This window comes from Elgaria multicarinata, chromosome 1 (assembly GCF_023053635.1).
Source record: "Elgaria multicarinata webbii isolate HBS135686 ecotype San Diego chromosome 1, rElgMul1.1.pri, whole genome shotgun sequence".
NCBI lineage: Eukaryota > Metazoa > Chordata > Lepidosauria > Squamata > Anguidae > Elgaria > Elgaria multicarinata.
In genome coordinates this window covers 140,432,986-140,453,392 of record NC_086171.1, presented here as the reverse complement: position 1 = coordinate 140,453,392, position 20,407 = coordinate 140,432,986, and the positions used below count along the sequence as shown (strand labels likewise).

The window sequence follows — 20,407 nt, the reverse complement described above, 5'->3', positions numbered from 1 at the left end:
CCTGGAATTCCCATCAAGTATCGATTTAGTTTTGAGATGAATAGATCAGGTTTCATGCATGCTACTAACTTTGCTTGCCTCTCCCCCCTTAGGTTCTTTTGCTCGTTTTCAGCAGCGTGAGAGAAGATCAATCCAGTGCTGCTAACCTTTCACCGAAGATCTGAGCCTGCACTATTCTCGCCACCGTATTTGGGGGGCGGGGGTGGGAGAAGAGAATTGCTCACGGCTCTTCCTGGAAAGTAAAGGTTATAGGAATAATGAGACAGAAAAGAACTGCTTGCACGATAAACGCCCCAATTGCAGCTCCTTCTTTCTGTCCGTCTTTTGCGTCACCTTTAAGCAGAAACCGAAAAGGGAACCATAATAAAATTTGGTTCTGAAGCTTCCATTGGAGAGGGGGGTGGGGAAATGTGTTAAAGTGTTGAAACAGCTATTTCTGTCCCATCTTCAACAATTCATAAGCACTTCATAGGAAGTGGTGCTGTCAGGGCAGGACTTTGGAGCATGTCAGAATCTCACATTCTGGAGAGATTTAGATCTTTTATTATTTTACTTATTGTTGCATTTATATTCCACTTCTTTCCTCTAAGGAACACAAGGCACTTACATTATCTTCCTATTCCTCCATTTTATAGTCACAACAATCCTGTGAGGTGCGTTAGGCTGAAAGTCAGTGACTAGCTTAAAGTCACCCAGTGACTTCAAGCTAGTCTTATAGTCCAACACTCTAAGCACTACAGCATACTGGTTCTCAGATATGAGCAATACAAGCATGGCCGGGGTAGAACCTGTGATGAGTAAACCTTAGCAGATTTGATGAAAGAGGTCATGCATGGAAGTCTTATTCACCTTGCTCATAACCCCTTTATGGTTTGTCTTGGAGCTCCATCACACCAGTGATTTATTGCACACTCGCCATGCCTGGTATGCAGTTTTGCAGCCCGATACTCACATGATGTCGCCCATGTCCTTCACCCATTTCACCTCTTCCCCTCTATGTTTCATTTCTTTTTGAAGTGGGGAAAGTCTGGATTATTTTCCCTCCTTGCAAAATAAATGCACTGCTCCCGTGTATTGCTGTCATTGCATTATATTTGACCATCCCGTTCTTTGTTGGGAGTGTGTGTGTCTAAGGGCGGTCTTGCTAACAAAAGAGGAGGGCAGGGCAGGGCAGTTCTCCACTCAACCATTTAACTCGTATGTTCTTACTCCTCAGTAGCATTTTCACCTTAAACTTCGAAAATGCACCCTTCTTGCCCACAGCTCCCTCATTTTTAAAGATTAAGGAGGACTGTGGGTCTCTGGCTTTGGAAAGCTCTCCGTAGGGAGACTCACCTAGTGCCAATTCGTTTCAGTGAACTTTTAATAGAAGCTGTCAATGTAACCTTTTAAAAGATACATCTTTATGTCTGGGTACTGCCAATGTGAAGGAAATTTATTATAGTGAAGACCCAGGTCTCCTCTAACAGGATCTACAGTTATGGAGATACAACATGTAGGTACCCAAAAGGACTAGTTTGGGATGTTACACTATATAAATTAGCCTCCCCCAACTTGGTACCCTCCAGATGTCTTGGACTACAATGCCCACCATCCCCAGCCAGCATGGTGATTCCATGCTTAGCAGTGTTTGTCTCTCAGCAGATATCAAAGTAGTTGAAGCTCCCCAATAGTTCCCATTCTTGTTTCTCTGAAAAAAAATTGGTAACTTGTTCCAGGAAACCATCATCCACATCCTCTCCTTGGTAAGGCTGTTTGTAGTAGATTCACCACAATTTTGTTTTTATTTCTTTCCCTGCTTATGCTACCCACAGGCTACCATGCCCCCTCTCTTGGACTTTTGTGCTGGTGTATATATTTTAAAATATATTTTGCTACACTCCCTCCCTTTCTCTTGCATGAATGCAATAAACCCCAGTAACTGAAGCTGTAGTCCATTTTAGATAGTTTTATCAAAGCAAAACCCAGATTTAGATCTAGTCTTTGATCCACAGTCCAGTCACATGCGGCTACATGCTGATTTTGAAGGTTGATTGGTCTTGTAACATATATAGCACACACATGAGTGACTCAGCCAAATGATCTTTACAAGTATGGTGTCTTCTGGTTCTTGTTCCATGTAGGGAGAAATCAAGGAGGGATATGTGATATTCCTGATCTCAAGAGACTGTGAACATGTAAAAGCTTTGTTTTCAGAAACATCCAATAAGGCAAACCTTATAAACAGAAATCAAAATCCAGGTCCAAAATCAAAAATACTCCTCTCCAGTACCTTAATATAAACAACAACGAACAAAGCTAAGAATCAGTTTACTATGACTTTTTATGCAGCCATACAGAGGTACTGTTGCGTGTTTTGTATTTTCTTTTCTTTTTTTGCAACTGAGCACTTCCTTCCTGCTACATATCCTGTAAGGCAAATAACCCAGTAAGAGTAAGTTTGTTTCCCTGACAAATTAAGGTTTCTGTGTACCATAAAATGTTATTTATCCCCACTCCCTACCTTGCTACAATGTGGTTACAACTAGAGTTTTGGTGAGTGTTTTTAAGTAGCAGGACTCATATGTCTCTAACAGCTTCATAACAGACAGTAATTTCTCCTTTCTTTTGTTGCTTTTAAGCACATGTTGAAAACTTACTATTCAGTGGACAGGTTTTATTTATTTATTTACAACATTTATATATGGCTCCACACCTAACAGATTCCGGAGCGGTAAACAATAAAAGATAAAAAGAATAAAACATATTTAGAAAATTGTTTTTAAAAACAGAGTACCAATAAAACTGGCTGGTCAATTAATGAAATAAAGGTGTTTTTAGGAGGTGCTAAAAACAACACAGATGGTGTCTGCCTGATCTCCAGAGCCAGGGAGTTCTATTGAAAGGGGGCCACAGCTCTGAAGGCTCTTTACCAGGTGGACTCCAAATGGCCATAGGTCCATGCAGAACCACCAGGAGCATGACCTCAGTGATCAGGCAGGTTGATTAGGAAGAAGGTGTTCTCTCAAGTATCCTGATGTTTAGGGCTTTATACATTAGTACCAAAACCTGAAAATGGGCAGCTCTTGTGAACAGCTGAGCTGCTACATTCCACACTAGTTCCAGCATCCAGACCAGCCTTAAGGGCAGCCCCACATAGAGTGCATTCCAGTAATCAAGTCTTGTGGCTACTAGTGTCTGTATTACTATGGCCAAGCTATCCCTCTGCGGAGAGGCTGAAACTGGTAAAAGGCACGCCTCGCCGCCATGGCCACCTGGGCCTCCAGCAACAGTGATGGATCTAGGCGTATCCCCAGATTACAAACCTGAACTTTCAGGGAGACCAACCCCATCCAGAACAGGCAATGACTCAGGAACCACTCACCAACAAGTCTTTCATCTTGCCAGGATTCAGCAATTAGAACTTTAAATCTAGTTTTTATTGCTGCTATTGTTGATGTGTGCTGCTTTAGGCCCGATTTTTAAAATTTATTTATTACTGTATTGCTTTATTTTTTTATGGCACCTTGAATATATATAATGACATAAATTTCAAAATATATGTATTTATCAGATACTAGCTTTCCTTATCATAGGATGCCATTCATGAAAGACTCAGAAATGCTACCAAAAATAAAAGGTGATTCTCTCTAAAGCAAAAATATTTGCATACTTAGGTTCAGCAGCAGAGCTTCATTTGAGCTTAGACTTATCAGGGCTAAACCTTAAAGCAGCCTTTCCTAACCTGGTACTATCTAGATGTGTTGGATTTACATAGAGTTTCAGGCTTTTATACAGTACATATGGTGGAGGGCAGGGGAAGAATTGTAAATATTGAGGTCAGAAGGAAATTAAATGTTGAAAATGAAAATAACATTAACAGTACGATTGTCATTTTCTGCATTTAAGTTCCTTCCGACTTTACTGTGTACAACTCTTTCAACACCATCATTATATGCTCTATAAAAACAAGAAATTTCATAATATTCCATGTATCTGATGAAGTGTGTTGTGGTGTAGTGGTTAGAGTGTTGGATTGGGAGATCCGGTTTCTTAGCCATGGAGCTTACTGGGTGACTTTGGACCAGTCACTGACTCTCAGCCTAATCTCCCTCCCTCCCCTGTGAGGATAAAATGGAGGAGTGGAGGAGGATCATATAAGCTACTCAGATTCCTTGTAGGAAAAGAAGATATGATATAAATGCAATAAATAACTAAATAATCCACAAATGTTTATGACAGAATAAGTGTATTAGTCTTTAAGGTGTTACAAGACTTTTGTTTGTTTTTCTGTAATAGACTAACATGGGTACCTTCTAGAGTTTGGGAAAAGCTGGCCAAGAGCTTCTATACTATTGCATGGTATAGAAATATCATCAATAATAAAATAAATAGACTAACTTGGGTACCTCCTAGATGGTGCAAGGACTGAAATATGTGAACTAAACCAAGTCAGGATCTACACTACTGCTTTATAATGGTGTTGAAATGCACTGACAACTGTTGGGGCCCATGATGCATTACATATACCCTTTTCAAATCACTTTCATGGTGTTATATCCTGTTTGGTGTAGATCTGGCCTAAGAAGAAAGATTCTGAGCAACAAGGTCCAGCACATCTGCAACTAGTAGAGAATAGATTTGCCCTTTCCCAATGAGGTAGGTTGACCATATGGAAAGGAGGACAGGGCTCCTGTATCTTTGCATAGAAAATTTCAGCAGGTGTCATTGTATGCATGCAGCACCTGGTGAAATGCCCTTTTCATCACAACAGTTAAAGCTGCAGGAGCGATACTGGAGTGACCATAGAATCTTAGAATAGCAGAGTTGGAAGGGGCCTACAAGGCCATCGAGTCCAACCGCCTGCTCAATGCAGGAACCCACCCTATAGCATCCCTGACAGATGGTTGTCCAGCTGCCTCTTGAAGGCCTCTAGTGTGGGAGAGGCCACAACCTCACCAGGCAACTGATTCCATTGTCGTACTGCTCTAACAGTCAGGAAGTTTTTTCTGATGTCCAGCTGGAATCTGGCTTCCTTTAACTTGAGCCTGTTATTCCGTGTCCTGCACTCTGGGAGGATTGAGAAGAGATCCTGGCCCTCCTCTGTGTGACAACCTTTTAAGTATTTGAAGAGTGCTATCATGTCTCCCCTCAATCTTCTCTTCTCCAGGCTAAACATGCCCAGTTCTTTCAGATACAAAAAGAGGGCAGGGCTCCTGCAGCTTTAACAGTTGTGATGAAGATGGAATTCCACCAGGTGCTGCATGCATACAAATGACACCTGCTGAAATTCCCTTTTCTATGCAACTGTTAAAGATATAGGAGCCCTGTCCTCCTTTCTGTATGGTCACCCAAACAGAATTAGGTGCATACTTATGTTTAGGAACGGTTGACAAAAGTGCTGCCTGTGGATGAGGAAGGGCAAGAAGGGGTAGAAGAAGAACATCCACCTGTCTGATAGACCTCCCACTCCACTTGCTTTTCAAGTGACAACTCCTCAACATCCTAGAGTTAATGCAGATTGTTTGTTTTGATGGTGACAAACTGAAAGGGTAGCAACACTACCACTGCCTCATCCCATGGCAGTGAGCTCAACTCTTCTGATGTAGTAATGTATTTTACAGCACTATCCTTCTGGCTGGGGAATGCTGAGAACTGTAGGATTTATTTCTGTCTAAATGTGCATATTATTGCATCCTTATCCCGTTAGGCTGCAGACCTCTGTTTACTTACCAAAGATTAAACCTCACTAAAATTAATACACTTAGTTCTGAATAATACACATGTATCAGATTGAGCTGCTATAAAATTAAAAAGGATTATGAGAGGCAAATTTTTATTCCATATTTACTTCCCTTCCCTGCCACCAATCATTCCAGATACACCTTTAGGGTCAATCCTTTTCCAAACTCAAAAGGATTTCTGCCCCCTTATATACCCCACCCTTCACCTCTCTCTATATTTGCAATTCTTCTCTCAGAATTCCTATACTAATATGTGGCACCTAGTACAAAAGGTGTATATGACATGTTGATTCATTTACTGCACAGTCTGATACATGTCTATTCAGAAGCAAATCCCACTGAGTTCACTTGGGTTTACTTCCAGGTAAGTGGGTATAGGATTTCAGCTTCAACACATTACATTATTCCAGAGGGCTAATTTCTTATCCTGTTAGGAACTTTGGTTCCTAATATTCTGATGGCCTTTGTTGATAGCTGCAGTGTGTTTTAGAGTGTTATACTAATAGTTTCTCAAATTAAAACATCTTATTTAGGACTCTTCTTTTTAAAAAAAGGATATTTATATTTTCAAAGAAATAAAACAAACAAAAATTAAAATAGAGCTGCCATCCCATCAACCAGCCAAAGGAACAAGAGCCACCAATGGCTATTCAAGAACACCAACAAGGGAAGATCAAGCTGTCTTGAAATGCATTTAAATGCCCATTTATAGCTCACCACCTTGTTCTGTCCCTGAAAAATGTGTCTCCCACCTCCTCTTCTCTCTTTTACTCCCCTTCCCTTTTATGTCTTGTCATGTTAGTTTACAAGCTTGATGGCAGGGGCATCCTCTCTTCTTTTTGTAATTTATTGATATGAACTGCTTGGGGAGATAATAATTCTCTGAGAAGCAGGATAGAAGTAAATAAATATAAATAAATAAAAACATTAACCCAAAGCAGAAAGTACAACAATTATATCAAAACCAAAACTAAATGTCGTCATCAAATAAGACAGATCTGCACAGAGTTTGTACAACTGTCTCCTCAGAAATACTCAATGGAGGACAAATTGTGAAGGGCACTGAACATACACTATGACCTGAGTTGCAGGATCATCATGGCTTTAACACAGTGGCTTGTTTAAGGTGTGGCATGTGCTGGGTGCAATTTAAATAATCACAACCCAGGTGCGGATTGTTGTGTCATCTGAACCCAGGCAACATGGCTTGTTTGAGGGTTAAACTGCCCTCAAATTACCCATAGGCAGGATATCAATGTTCTAAATCAATCAATCATATTTTCCACTCGTGTGTGTGTGTATCCCAAAAAATTCTCTTGCTTTTCCCAGTTTTTCATTTCATCTATCCAAAGAACAGCTTGTCTCATAAAAGCACATGACGCAATATAGATGACCAGAGTGAAGTCACCAACCTTTTCTTTAAAACCAGTCAGTGCTGCTCCTGTGCCATTTAACTGTAGCTTGGTCTGCAAACAGCAGCAAATTATCATGTTTATCTCCATGCTTCACCTACTTATTTCTGCAGATCAAACTACTGTTAAGGTAAGAACATAAGTGCCGTGCTGGATCAGACCAAGGGGCCATCTAGTCCAGCACTCTGTTCACATAGGGTCTTGCTAGACGAGGCCTTAGCGTGCTTTGAGAGCCGGTTTCCCTGCTGTGCGTCCACATGACGCACAGGGGAATCCGGCCCCAGGCCGCACTGAGGCCTCCTCTAACGCGCCTTTTTCGCAGCCCCAGCCTGAGGAACGTCTAGAGACTTCTGTGGCTTTTTGCGGCTACTCGCTTACTCGCTTACTCGCTTACCATCAGGCCAGGGGCGGGATCCCGGGGGCGACACATGAGAGGGGGAGGGAGAGCTGGCACAACGCGACGAGGGGAGGGAGAGCTGGCACAACGCGACAAGGGGGAGGGAGAGCTAGCACAATGCAACGAGGGGAGGGAGAGCTGGCACAACGCGACAAGGGGGAGGGAGAGCTGGCACAACGCGACGAGGCGGAGGGGGAGAGAGGGTGGGGAAAGAGGGGGCAGGGGGCTTAATTAAAAAAACAGGCTTACCTTGTCCCCAGTCTTCGGGGCGCACGTGGCCCCTTTAAAACAAAACAAAAAAATGGCCGACGCTGCAGGGCTTCCGTCGTCCCTGCGCGTCGGCCGTCTAGGAGGCTGGGCGGCGTGCGTTAAAGTTAGCGCACCGTCGCCCCGCCTCCAGGCCGGCTAGTAAGGCCCATAGTGGCCAACCAGCCATCGGCCATGGATGAACAAGCAGGACATGGTGCAACAGCATCCTCCCACCCATGTTCCCCGGCAACTTGTGCAAACAGACTTACTGCCTCGAATAATGGAGATAGGTAGAGGGGCGACTGAGGCTTTTGGGGTTTTTTATTTTAAGAAAATCTATAACTGGGCCACTCTTCTGGATTTATAAAGCATGTCAACATTTTTACTTACTTGGTACAGAAATGATCCTTGTTTCTGAGGATTCCTTTGTTACCACTTGCTGTGTGATAAACTTGGGTAGCATCACTGTGTTCACATTTCACTTTGAATGAAGGCATTCTTGCTATGCCTCCCTCCCCTGTTCAGTAGATGGTTATCATTACCACCAACGTGGTATAGTGCCTCTGACTTAGAAGGACAAAGGAAGGTTGGCCCGGTGGGGGAGAGTTCAGTTGTCTTCTTCCGAGTGACTCTTTTGCTTTGCATGAAAAGCTGAATATTGACTGCCTTCTGCCTTAATTAACTCTATAAGTAGACAGGAAAACCTAAATAATTCAAAATGGGCAGAAAGAATGGAAGCGTTTAAAGTTTTACATGAGAGCCAGGTTCTTTTAGCTTAAAAATCGAAGCACAAAGAGTCAATGTCTGCCTTCCACATACCACAGACTTAAAAAGGAGCTCTTGTCATCTATCAGAATAGGAATTTAAATGAGCCAGTGACAGAAGAGAATATAAGGCTTTAGGAACTGTGCTAACCTGTTGGCTAAACAGCACTTTTGTTTCACTACAGGGCACTGCTAATTTGCAACTCATGAAACTTGCACGGGACCCAAGGGTTGGCATCTAGAGACCTGTGTAGCCATGGGGCAGTATCCAAGTCAACATGAGCAATAATATAAATGACATTGTTATAGCATGAGGGACCTCCAGTGCAACACCAACAGTGTTAGCTGGTGCAACAGGATTCCTCAGAAAACCCATTGTGCCAGCTAATGCTGTTGGTGTTGTATTAGAGGTCCCTTTTGCCAGCGCAATGTACTTCATGTTAGTGCTCATGCCGACTTGGATCCTGACCATAGTGTTTACTCGTGTCACAATTTTATAGCTACTGTATGTACAACTTCGGGTGCTTCCATACAAGGCACACCGTTTCATTCACAGAATTTCCCCACAGATTCTTCCATCTTTTTTCTTACTGCAGAAAATCTGTTAAGAAGAAAAAGGTGGAATAGCTGCACAATACCTTCTCATGGGTAGTGCTAGGACGTTCCATCTGGAAGCATCCTTTCTTTAGGCAGCTCAGATGAACTGATTGACACTTCATGTTGTTCTCAGAGCCCAGTTAAGAGCCTGCACTCACTGATACCCTGGCCATCTCTGTGACAGAAGGGGAATATGGTAGATTTTGCATATTGGTTTTGCAAGCTTTTGTGTTCAGAGCAAACCCATGAAATAACCCAAGTAAAACATACGATGGTAAAGGTTCATATTTGTCCTGGTTGGTCATTTGTAGTCTTTGAAAACTAGAAATAATTTGGACCAACAAGTTCATGGCATTTTCAGGTAAGGGAACCTGTAGTCATTCTGGTTGTGCTTTTTATATTGTATTTTGTATTTGTGCTTTTAACCTGTTGGTTGTCTTACTATGGTTTTAGTTTTTGTGAACCGTCCAGAGAGCTTCGGCTGTTGGGCGGTATAGAAATGTAATAAATAAATAAATAAATAAATGAATACTGGGATGGCAGCAGTAGCAGCATTGTAAGCCAGTATAAAACCCTATCCAAGTAGTTTATGTTTATTAAATTTCTGAATTTGTTTAGAAAATGTGGTGCATTGATGTGCTTGTTAATCATGCTACTGCTTTTGCACTTGCTGTCTGGAAAATGAGAAGGTTGGATCATATTTAATGAGTGGTTTTTAAGTGTTTTAATGTTTTAAAATGGTGTATTTGTATGCACCATTTTATGCAATTATTGTAGTTTAGTTTTATTGTTGCACACCACGTTTGTGGAAAGGTAGAAAGAATTACAAATAAATAACAATATTTGCCTTTCCATCCCGGTGTTTGCCAAATGTGTTGGACTTCCAGCATCCCTGGGTCAGGCTTGCTGAGGCATGCTGGGGATTGGGGAAGGCTGTACTAAACTATTGACTAGAATTAAGAGAAGTTCAGGGAAGGAGATCATCGAGATCAGGTCACTCAGCTTTCCTCTCCTGCCAGTCTGACCTTTATTGAGCTACTATACATGCTCTGTCTTTTACTAGTAGATATGAACCTAATTTTTACAGGAAAAACCTCGGGCTATTAAGGGTATGATCCTACGCATGTTTAGACATAAAAAATTTCCTACAACTTCCAGCATCCCCATGCCAGAATAGATGGCTGGTGGAGTTGTAGGTCTTCTTTGTCTAAACATATATGGGACTGCACCCTACATTATTTTCTTTTAGTCCTTGGCCTGACTGTGAGCTTTATCACACCAGCGTTATACTGTGCAATCACTGCAAATTGCATGCAAAGGACTCAGAAGTTTTCCACCTTATAAACTGCTTTGATTGTGAAGTACTCCCATGCATCCTGCCTTAATTGTGCTATAAAGCCAAAAGATTCGCCGTACTTTTCGAGCGTATCTTCCAAGCCGCCGCTGGGGCTCAGGAGCAGGATTTTAAAGAAATGCTTACATCTGCCTAAGCTTTAAAGATAAAGACACCAAAATTGGCACAGTAATAGATATTAGGAAGAGCTTTAAGCATACCAAATTTGAATTGATTTGGGTCATCCATTGATTTTTTATGTGTGTTTTTTTTACATTTCCCCCCTTAAACTCACTTCCTGGTATGCAAAGGATCGCTGTCGCCCACTAACAAAAACAACAACAACGGCTAAAGCTTAGCGTTATGGGGATAATCCGAAGGAAGCAGGTATGTGGGATAAAGCTCTGCCTCTAGTTGTTTTAGTTGTAAAGCAGTAAAGAGCATTGTTTGAAACAGCTTAACTATGATAACAATAAAGATAATCAAATTAGCCAACTAGACTTTGCCAAGTCTTTTCTATTTAAGGAATAGAACAGGGAGCATTGCAAGCTAGCCAGTGGAGAAATGCCTGAATTTAAGAACAACACAATACTACAAACTATAGTAGCCTATTTATTAGACAGATCAGAGGTGCAAAGTGGCAACAATGTATCTTGAGTTTAGCATAACTTTTCCTGCATGGACTGAAGTTCAATTGGAACTGGATTTCAGCTATTCTTCAGAACATGTGTCATGATGGCATCACTGTAATTCAAAGGCATCTTGGCATGCTCTGAATTTGAACCAATTCTGACATTACAGCCACTAAATGAATGGCACAGGAAGTGCTTCTGCATGGCTGTGGACTCATAGGTATTCCACTTAGCAACTGGTTCTCACAACTGGAACACTATGCAGTGGTTATGCAGAAACATTTCCAACTGCTTCCACGTGTCAGGATCTGGAGGAAAAGGCTATCAATAGCTACTAGACGTGATGGCTATGCGCTACCTCCAGTATCTGGGGAGAAAGCCTATATATACAGTTGCTAGGCAACATAGATGGTAGGGTGTTGTTACAGGTGGGTTCCTGGTGACAGCTGGTTGGCCACTGCGTGAACAGAGTATTGTAGCCACAACTATAATGGACTCTTGGTCTGATCCAGCATGGCTGTTTTTATGTTCACATGTTATATTCACAGTGTAAGAAATCTTATACTATAAGAAAGCAAAAATTAAGGACAGTGAATGGCATTCCCTCTCTTTGTCAGCATTGCATCGTCCCTTTTTGTGCTGAGATAGTGGTCTCCCTGAACTTAGAATGTGCGGCAGACAACTCTTGATGCCAATTTTTATTGTATGTTTAATTTCATAGTCATTTTTAGTAACCATTTTTTAAAACTTTGCGTGTTTAAATGGTAATTTAAAATACTGTGCCAGTAACAATAAATATCAGGAGTTTTAAAAGTGTTTCACTTAGCATCCTAGATCTTTGTGCCTTTCCTCTAGTAATGGACATCCAATAAAAATTGGATTAACTAGTAACAGCTCATTTCATAAAACAATTGTCAGATTGCACCAGTGTTCAAGACATTCAAAGCTTGCTAGATTGGCTGCTCAACAGTGTTATTGGATACAAAGTCATGCTATACGCTCACCCTCTTGAGAATGCCCTTTGCTAAAGCATAAATAAATAAATAAAGTTAAGGCAGACAGAGCAGGGGCATTGCTTATTCTGGGGGCATAAATGCCCTAGATTTAATCATTATAATTTCCAGTCAGAATGATACATGGTAGAAAGGCTGGGAAATATGTCTGACAGCATCTCTGCCGCTCAGGCTAAACATTACGGGATAGATGAACCTCTGATTCGACTCAGAACACACCTACACAAATGACAGTCCTCCTGGGGATGTAACCATGTCAGAATTCACAAAGGATCCCATGTTCTCTGATAAAAACCATTCTGCACGTGGAAAGCCAGGAAATCACAGAGAAGGCTAGAAGGAAACCAATGTCCTCATTAGCTAAGCTTGTCACAGGCAGCAAGGTTTTGATATTTGGGAGCAGAAAATTGTGCAGTTCCTGAGCTGCATTTTGAAAAGGTATAGACTCAAGAATGGTGTCGTTCACATTTTCTGATTATTTAAATAAAACCTCCATTATAACGGCAACTCGTTATGTCTCAAGAACAGCCCTTCTACTCCTACTTGTTCTCTTGACCTCTCTCAGATCTATAACTAAGGGGAGGTAGTTGATTATTTTACCATCCCCACTTTTATAAGTCAGGTTTATTCCAGTTTTGCCCTGTTACTCTGCTTCGCATGCAGAAAATCCCTGGTTCAAGCCTCAGCATCTCCAGGTAGGGCAGGAAAATCTCCTGCCTGAAACCGTAGGGAGCCACTGCCAGTCAGTGTTGACAATACTGGGCTAGATGGACGATACTGGGCTAACTCAGTATAAGGCAGCTTCCTATGTTCCTAAGTAGAAACAGTATTATCTATGAGTGCATATATTTTCTGAATGGTTAAATATTTCTTACAATGAACGATCACAAATAATCCCATTAGTCATCTACCTCTTTTAATGTCTTTTAAAAAGTTTTCTGGTTCAGACTTCACTTTTTAGCAAAGTACATATAAGCCATTTATTCCCATAATACTATCCTAGCTATGGATGTGGCTTCCTCCTCCCATAGCATTGCTAGTGTTAATGTCAGGCCAAAAGAAGACAAGAATAGTACTTAGGGATGCTATATGTCCGAATATTTCCCATATTCCAAAAGCATGTCAAGCAAATAATAATAATAATAGAAATTCATTTTTTCAATAGAATGGAAATAAAGCAACCGACTCCTTACATCCTCAGAAAAGCCCACTGCCAATCTTTAATTTCCTGGAACAAATTACTCTAGTGTTGCCTGCTCCTGGGGAGACATTATCCCTGGAGGCATACAAATTGCAAACATCTTCCGTTCCTACAGTGTACAGAAGGACTTTCCATTTTAGTCAGTTTCCTTAAAAGCTTCAGATTCCTCAAGGAATAAAGAACTACATGCATTTTATTACCATGAAGTATATTCTGAGAAAAACGATGAGTACCACAGCTTCAGTTTTCTTGCCTTATTCCAGTAACAGGTACATTACATGTGCATGGGCAATCCTTAAGTAGGGATGGGAGTGAATTCATTGACAAAAGAGCACTTCCTACAGGAAAATTTTCACCTGAACTCATTAACATTATATATAAAAACTGGCCTGATGCCACTGCTCTGTTCACTGAGTCATAAACAGTGCAAACCTATGCATATCTACTTAGGTTCAATGGGGCTTACTCCCAGGGAAGTGTGTACAGCATAGGATTGCAGCATAAACTAGGTTCCCCCTCCCCTAATTTTATGTATCACTGATTTATATCAAATGGAAACGGGTCAACGTGATCATACATTATGCTAGTGCTTTTCCATCTGCACTGGCTGCCAGTCCGTTTCCAGGCCCAACTCGAAGTGTTGGTATTAACATTCATTACAAATGGTTTAGGACCAGGTTAGCTGAAGAATTGTCCCTTCCCATATATATCTGCCCAGACCCTAAGATCAAGACATATCCAGGGCAGAAAATAGTTTTGCCAAGCAGCCAAGGAGAGTGGCATTTGTATGCTACAAGTGCAGCTGCGGACAATAGTGAATTCCATTGATTCACTGGCCGGGTTTGCATGATCACCGGGGGTGGAGACAACGCACTATGTGTTGTTTCCTTCACCCCTGCATGTGCCGATCAAGTGACCAGCATTTACATGAGCTGTGCCCATGGGTTGCCATCTCATACCAACCCGGCATGGGATGTGGTTGTGGCAGCTTCTAACTCACCCCACAATCCCTAGAACAAGCCATGGATAGTGGGGTGGCTTCTAACTGCTGCACTGCACACCCTGTTTGGATGACATGGCAACCCGAGGTGCAGTGTGGGTAATTAGGTAAATGCAGATTGCATAAGGGGCACACATGGGGGCAGAGGAAATAGCTTATAATGCACTGTTTCCCCCACTGGTCCTGTGAACCCGGCCACTGAATAGGGTAGGAAATAAGGAAATTGGAGTTGGAGCACCATCAGGGGGAAAAGGGCAAACATACCCTTCACTTTTTGTATGCCTGGAAAAAAATTAAAGTCATGCCAAGGGCAAAAGAGAGGGAACCCCTGAGACTTGAATCCACACTACAGACACCACGTAACAGGCCCCTTACTAGTCAGCCATCAGTCACATCATGAGGCATTTCTCTCCCCTCCCCCAGTCCCTAACATATCATAGACACTAGGAGCACAAGGAGTGCAGGAGGAACCTCGCCAGGCAGTACAGCTTCTGGTTTACATGCTGGAGGTCCCTGGCTTGATTCCAGAGCACAACCTCATCCCAGGAAAGAGTGGAAGGTCTTGAAAAAGACTCCTTTACAGCATGAGTTTTAGGTGATCTGTATCTACTTACAAGCCCTATAGAACTGAGTGGAGTTACTTCTGAGTAGATATTAAAGGACTGCACTGCTAGCCACACTACATTAGCACACCACTTATATAGTCAAGTTATTCATTCTGTTCATTATTTTATAACCCTACGATAGAAGCTAATTGCCCATCCTCAGTGATCACATCATTTAACGAGGTCGGCCCTGCATTTAAGCACTAGTCTGGTAGCCATAGATCAGGAGTGGAGAGCTTCTTTCACTCCTGAAAGGGGTGCAAATTATTTATTTGTTTGTTTGTTTAAAACACTTATATTCCGCCCTATATCAATAAGATCTCAGGGCAGCATACAGATAAAAACATACAGTATAAAACAGTAAATATACACAGCTAAAAACAAATTAAACCATAAACCAAGTTAAAACAATATATAATTTAAAAGCAGTAAAACTATTAAAACAGTTAAAACAATGTGCCAACTTAGTGAATTCAACCATTAAAAGCTTTGTTAAAAAGCCATGTTTTCACTTTGGCAAATTCAATTTGGGAAATCTTTCGGGAGCCATGGGCAATAGGGATAGAACAAAGACTACCAATGTATCATAGTTTAATGCTCTTACTGCCAGATACTAAGCCTTAGGATGGAGGAACAACCATGCAAAAGAGGGAAACCATTGTCTTTTCCCAGGGGTGGGTAGGAAGGGATCAGGGTGGCTGGATGAGGGCCCCAGGAGGGGTGGAGTTGGCCCCTGGAGCTGAGTATCCCCACTCCTATCATAGGTATAAAGGGAATTACATTTAGGTGAGTGAGCAGTTTCGAATAAGGAATAACGCACCCGGTATAAACATGCTGCTGGAGGGAAAGACCTTTCTGTTTCCCGTCTGCCAGCCCCCAGCAGGCTAGTAATTTTTATGTTTTTTTTTTAATAAGGCTATTATAAGTTCTTTATAGCTTTAGGTTATTTACTTTGAGATAATTACTGTGGGCTATAATTTTAGTTTAGCTTTTTATTGTTGGTATTATCCTAAGCAACAAATATGTCACATTTACTATCTGTAGCTATTACCTTGGCAGGTTTTGTTTCTTTTCCAGCACCCTCATAAACATAAAGGTTTTCTTTTCTGCAGTCAGAAAGAATGCTCCTACTTTGCATTGCTTGAGGGTGTCAAACAACACCTTTCCAATATGCATGAATCTTAGCACCAATGAAATAAGTGATCCCTGTGCAAACATGACATGGATAAGAGTGGAAGAGTGCAACATAAGAGAATTTGTAAAAACAGGAAATACTGCCCTTATACCTGAGTTGTGGCTACAAACTGACTGTTCTCTCTCTCTCTCTTTCACATACATGCATGAGTGTGAGTGCTCAGACCTTCACGGTGTTCTTCAGGCACAGAAGGGAATAAAGGCATGCCAAATCAGACCATGTGATTGACTGCCCTTATGTAGTCAATATTTTTCTTGATCTGTGTCAAATGCTGACCTCCAAGGACTCAGATGTTGGGAAGACAATGGTCCAGGTATATTCGGATATAGCCAACCAGTCCTAGTGTCAGAAGCAACATGGTGGATAAATGCTGGGGCCTATGGGCTGAAGTGGGCCCACCAAGGCAGATGCCGTAATATGTGTGTTTTTGTCTATACAAATGTTAAGGGATTTGCAATGCAAGCAAAGTGCTGGACAAAATAGCAAGCATGGTTCACCTTCAAATGCCTCTGGGCTCTTCTCCCAACAAAGCAACAACAGGTCAGATACTGGATTTGGGCAGGGGGGGGATGATGGTACCTGCTGCAGCTGCCCAGCACAGTTCTTCTCCTTTCAGGATTGGGTTATTAAAGGAAGAAAAAGTTTGACCAGTTCTGCTCTGGACCCTCTGGCGAGTCTGGTATGCTCGCCTCACCCCCTCCATGTAAGGTTCCAGTGTTACAATAGCCTCTCCGTGCTGCTTGTACCTGTGTGAAGAAGCTATATTTTCATCTGTTTGTTTTGTAATGTTTACATTGTTTGAGTGAATTTTAATGTAACTGAGTAGGCTAGAAGCCTAGGGTTGCTACTCTGCATTGGGCCTAACACAACTGTGGCTGCCTTAGTTAAGGCAGATGTGGAAGGGAGGCTCCAAGCTGACAATTTGAAAATGGCTAGGGGGAGTAGCTGCCTTTCTTTGATTGGTCAGAGGTTGGTCAAAAGTCAATTGGTTAGGAGGTTGGAAAAAGTTGGTGTGTGGGTTGGAAGACAGCTGGTGGCTGAAGAGAGAGAGAGCTCAGAGATGGAGGCAGAGGAAGCCTCGTGGTCTCAGGGAACCCTACTGGAGATCTGAATACCAGAAGTGGTGGCTGGGGGGAGGAGGAAGTCATGCGGTGAGATGGGGAAGCTTCAAGTAGGCACAGCCCAGCATCAAAAGGGTTCAGGCAGAGCTGGAGGGTGGCCATGTGTCCTCTTACAGAGGACAATTCCCTAGTTGAAGGACTTCCAGATGACTGTCTTCTATTTTGAAGGTGTCTGTCCTCTATTTGTAGGGCTGTCAAATTTAAGTCAGGTTTAAAGATAAAGAATAGTCGGAATGAAGAGTTGGGCCTTGAAATTGCTCACCATCAGCACCTGGACAGCAGCAAGGCACACAGGTCACAGTCTTCTAAACTATTGTGAGATGTACTGTATTTCTGTTTAAATAATAACAATTTCTAAATTTGCTTCTGTAAAAATCAATTAGCTTGTGCAAATTGCAAATTGGTGTTCTCTTTTTTGGGTGATGCATATGTGGCCACCCTAGGCAGAGATATGACCAGAGGGAACTTCAACAAGGAATCGCTAAAACAGAATCATCCTAGCAGCCTTAGCTGATGGGTTGGACTTGATGGCCTTATGAGCCCCTTCCAACTCTACTGTTCTGTGATTCTGGTTCACATGATCAGAGAGGGGAAAATAAGCCATGATAGCTTATTTTCCCTCCCTGTGCATGCCATTCATAAGCCACCTAATTAGCATAATTACCACACCAAGTGTGGGTTGTCATGATGTCCAAACTGGTGAAGTTAGGTGGCTGTGGTGATTTAAAAACCACCCTGAAACCTGTGGTTTATTTTCCCTCTGTGATTGCGTGAACCCGCTCACAGAGTAGGTAATGGAAGTTCCAAGAAGAAAAGAGGATTATTTTATAAAATTCATTTCTGGCAAAAGGTCCTGAAAATTCAGAAAGAATATTTTTGTTTTGACCACTGCTGATTATAGTTTTGTCTTCTGAAACACTGATGGGTCATATATTTAATTATCCAGATAGGTCCAAAGACTGATGTATTGTAACAGCCAGTAGAAGCTAGAAACTTAAAGGGGGGAGGGAAATGGATAAAAAATTAAAGGAGCTGAGAAATAAATTGTTTGCTATTATTTATTATTTATATTTATTAATCAACCCATAACATAGTTCTCTGATAGCAATGGTTAGGAGAAAAACTACCAGATGTGGTTTCTCCATGTTTTAAGTTCTATGAATAAAAGGTATACCTAGGAGAATCCCATTTCTATATAATTCCAAAAGAAACTAGTACCCTTTCAAAGTCTAGGGCTAGTTCTTGGAACTCTATCCATACTCTAACAAAGTAATTAATTAGCTATTGCTATAAGTAAAGTAATCTATTGCAGTATAAAATACGGATTTTTTAAATTAGACTCTAAATGGGTATGTCATCTCTGGAATGGTACTCATGGCTGATTTAATAGTTGGAAACAATCATTTATCTTGAGTTAGACAAGTTTATAATGATTCTAGGTTGTTTAGTGAAGACTGGAACAAAGACAATCTTAATAAAATATGTGCTAAACAGAGATAATACTGTATTATCTGCTTTTAATCTTCATTTGTGCATGGAACAAAGTCTGTAGCCTTTACCTAAAGAACAAGGTAAAGAACAAAGATGGTTGTTCATCCCTGACAGATGGACAACCATCTGTCAGGGATGCTTTAGGGTGGATTCCTGCATTGAGCAGGGGGTTGGACTCGATGGCCTTGTAGGCCCCTTCCAACTCTGCTATTCTATGATTCTATAACACTGGAGACCATCAGAAACTGCTAAGCATTCTCCAGATTCTTCCCTGTAAAAGGTAGATTTCTTGCCAAGCTCAAAATAAAAATACTCTGCCCCCCTCTAGCGTGACATTTTAAACACTGCAGCTTTTGCTAGGAACCGAAGGTACTTTCAGGTTTCCAGTATCACTTACAGTTTAGAAACTCTCGTTAAATTTCAGAGCAGTTTTGGATGGTCAAACATCCATTGAAATGGGGACTGTGAGAAAGCAGTTTGTCTTCTTTCTGTGCTCCTTTATTTCCCCTCTTCTTTCATCCACTGACAAAACAACCAAACACATACTTCCCTGGAGATAAAACAGGGAAGCAGTGCTTCCTCACAGTGTCTGTGGTGCTGCCCAAATTGGACATGGATTGGAGTCACCCTATGGTCATCTATCAAGCAAAGTTCCAAGGACCTTCTCAAACAACTCAAAGAATTTGGCAGTCTCTCTCCACCCCCACCCACCCCCATATGTGAACAGGCTCTCACCACCTATTACCTTTGACGTTATAACATTCAACATTTCTGTCCATTATTAGATTATCCAGTGGAATTTTAAGATGTTTTTAGAATGTTTTTAACAATGTATATTATGTTTTAATTCAGTTTTCTGTATTTTATCATTTATTGTTGTCCCCTGCCTCGATCAAGATGGATAGGCGGGTAAGAATTATTATTATTATTATTATTATTATTTTATTATTATATTCTGATCTCTTTCCTAAACCCATTTCCACAACACAAATAGGATAATGTACCATCATATGCTTTCTACAAGCTTGATTGTAGAAAGCACATGAAACACACACACAAAAAAGTCTCTTACTTACTTGCTTGTTATTACAGAAAGGCTCTCGGATGACTTTTGTTGTGTGTTGATGCACTCGCTCCTTGTTCAATGTAGAATGGCTACTTTACTTATTGTGTCGATATCCTGCCCTTACTCACAAAGAGCCCAGGGTGGCTTGATTTGGTTTGGAAATGTATGGCATTGCTGACCTGGGCAGTACACAAAGTTACAGACAAGGCACTATGGCTGAAAAGTGGTGGATAATAGCCTCAGACTTATCAGGAACTCTTTGCTTTATTGTGTAAAACAAACAAAGCGGGAAAAAAACCCATGCCGGGTAGTTTTAACAGACAGAAACAAGGTACATCAAACACACAATAATGTAGGATTCAGTCAAGGAAGAGTAATCAGAAAGCAAAGACACTGAAGTGATTAAGGTTTTCTGCTTAATTTAGGATCTGAAGCCAGCTTTAAGCCATAGCTTTGGAGCCTGTGTTAAATGGAATTTAGGTTAGTCTTAATCTCAGTTAATGTTGCTGCTGGCGAGACTGGCAAGCGAAACACAATTTTCCAGAAGGTATTGAAGGGAAACAATATATTGTGGCCCAACCAAATTGGATAACCATGGTTAAGCAATA

At 41.4% G+C, this 20,407-nt stretch overlaps 1 long non-coding RNA gene across 1 annotated transcript in view; it reads right to left on the bottom strand.

Moving 5' to 3' along the window:
• Positions 1 to 278: 278 nt before the first annotated feature.
• LOC134393152 (uncharacterized) overlaps positions 279 to 20,407 on the bottom strand; it is a 35,229-nt gene continuing 15,100 nt past the window's right edge. The window contains exon 3 of the long non-coding RNA XR_010025082.1: positions 279 to 333. This is a non-coding gene — a long non-coding RNA (uncharacterized LOC134393152). The remainder of the gene's footprint in view (positions 334 to 20,407) is intronic.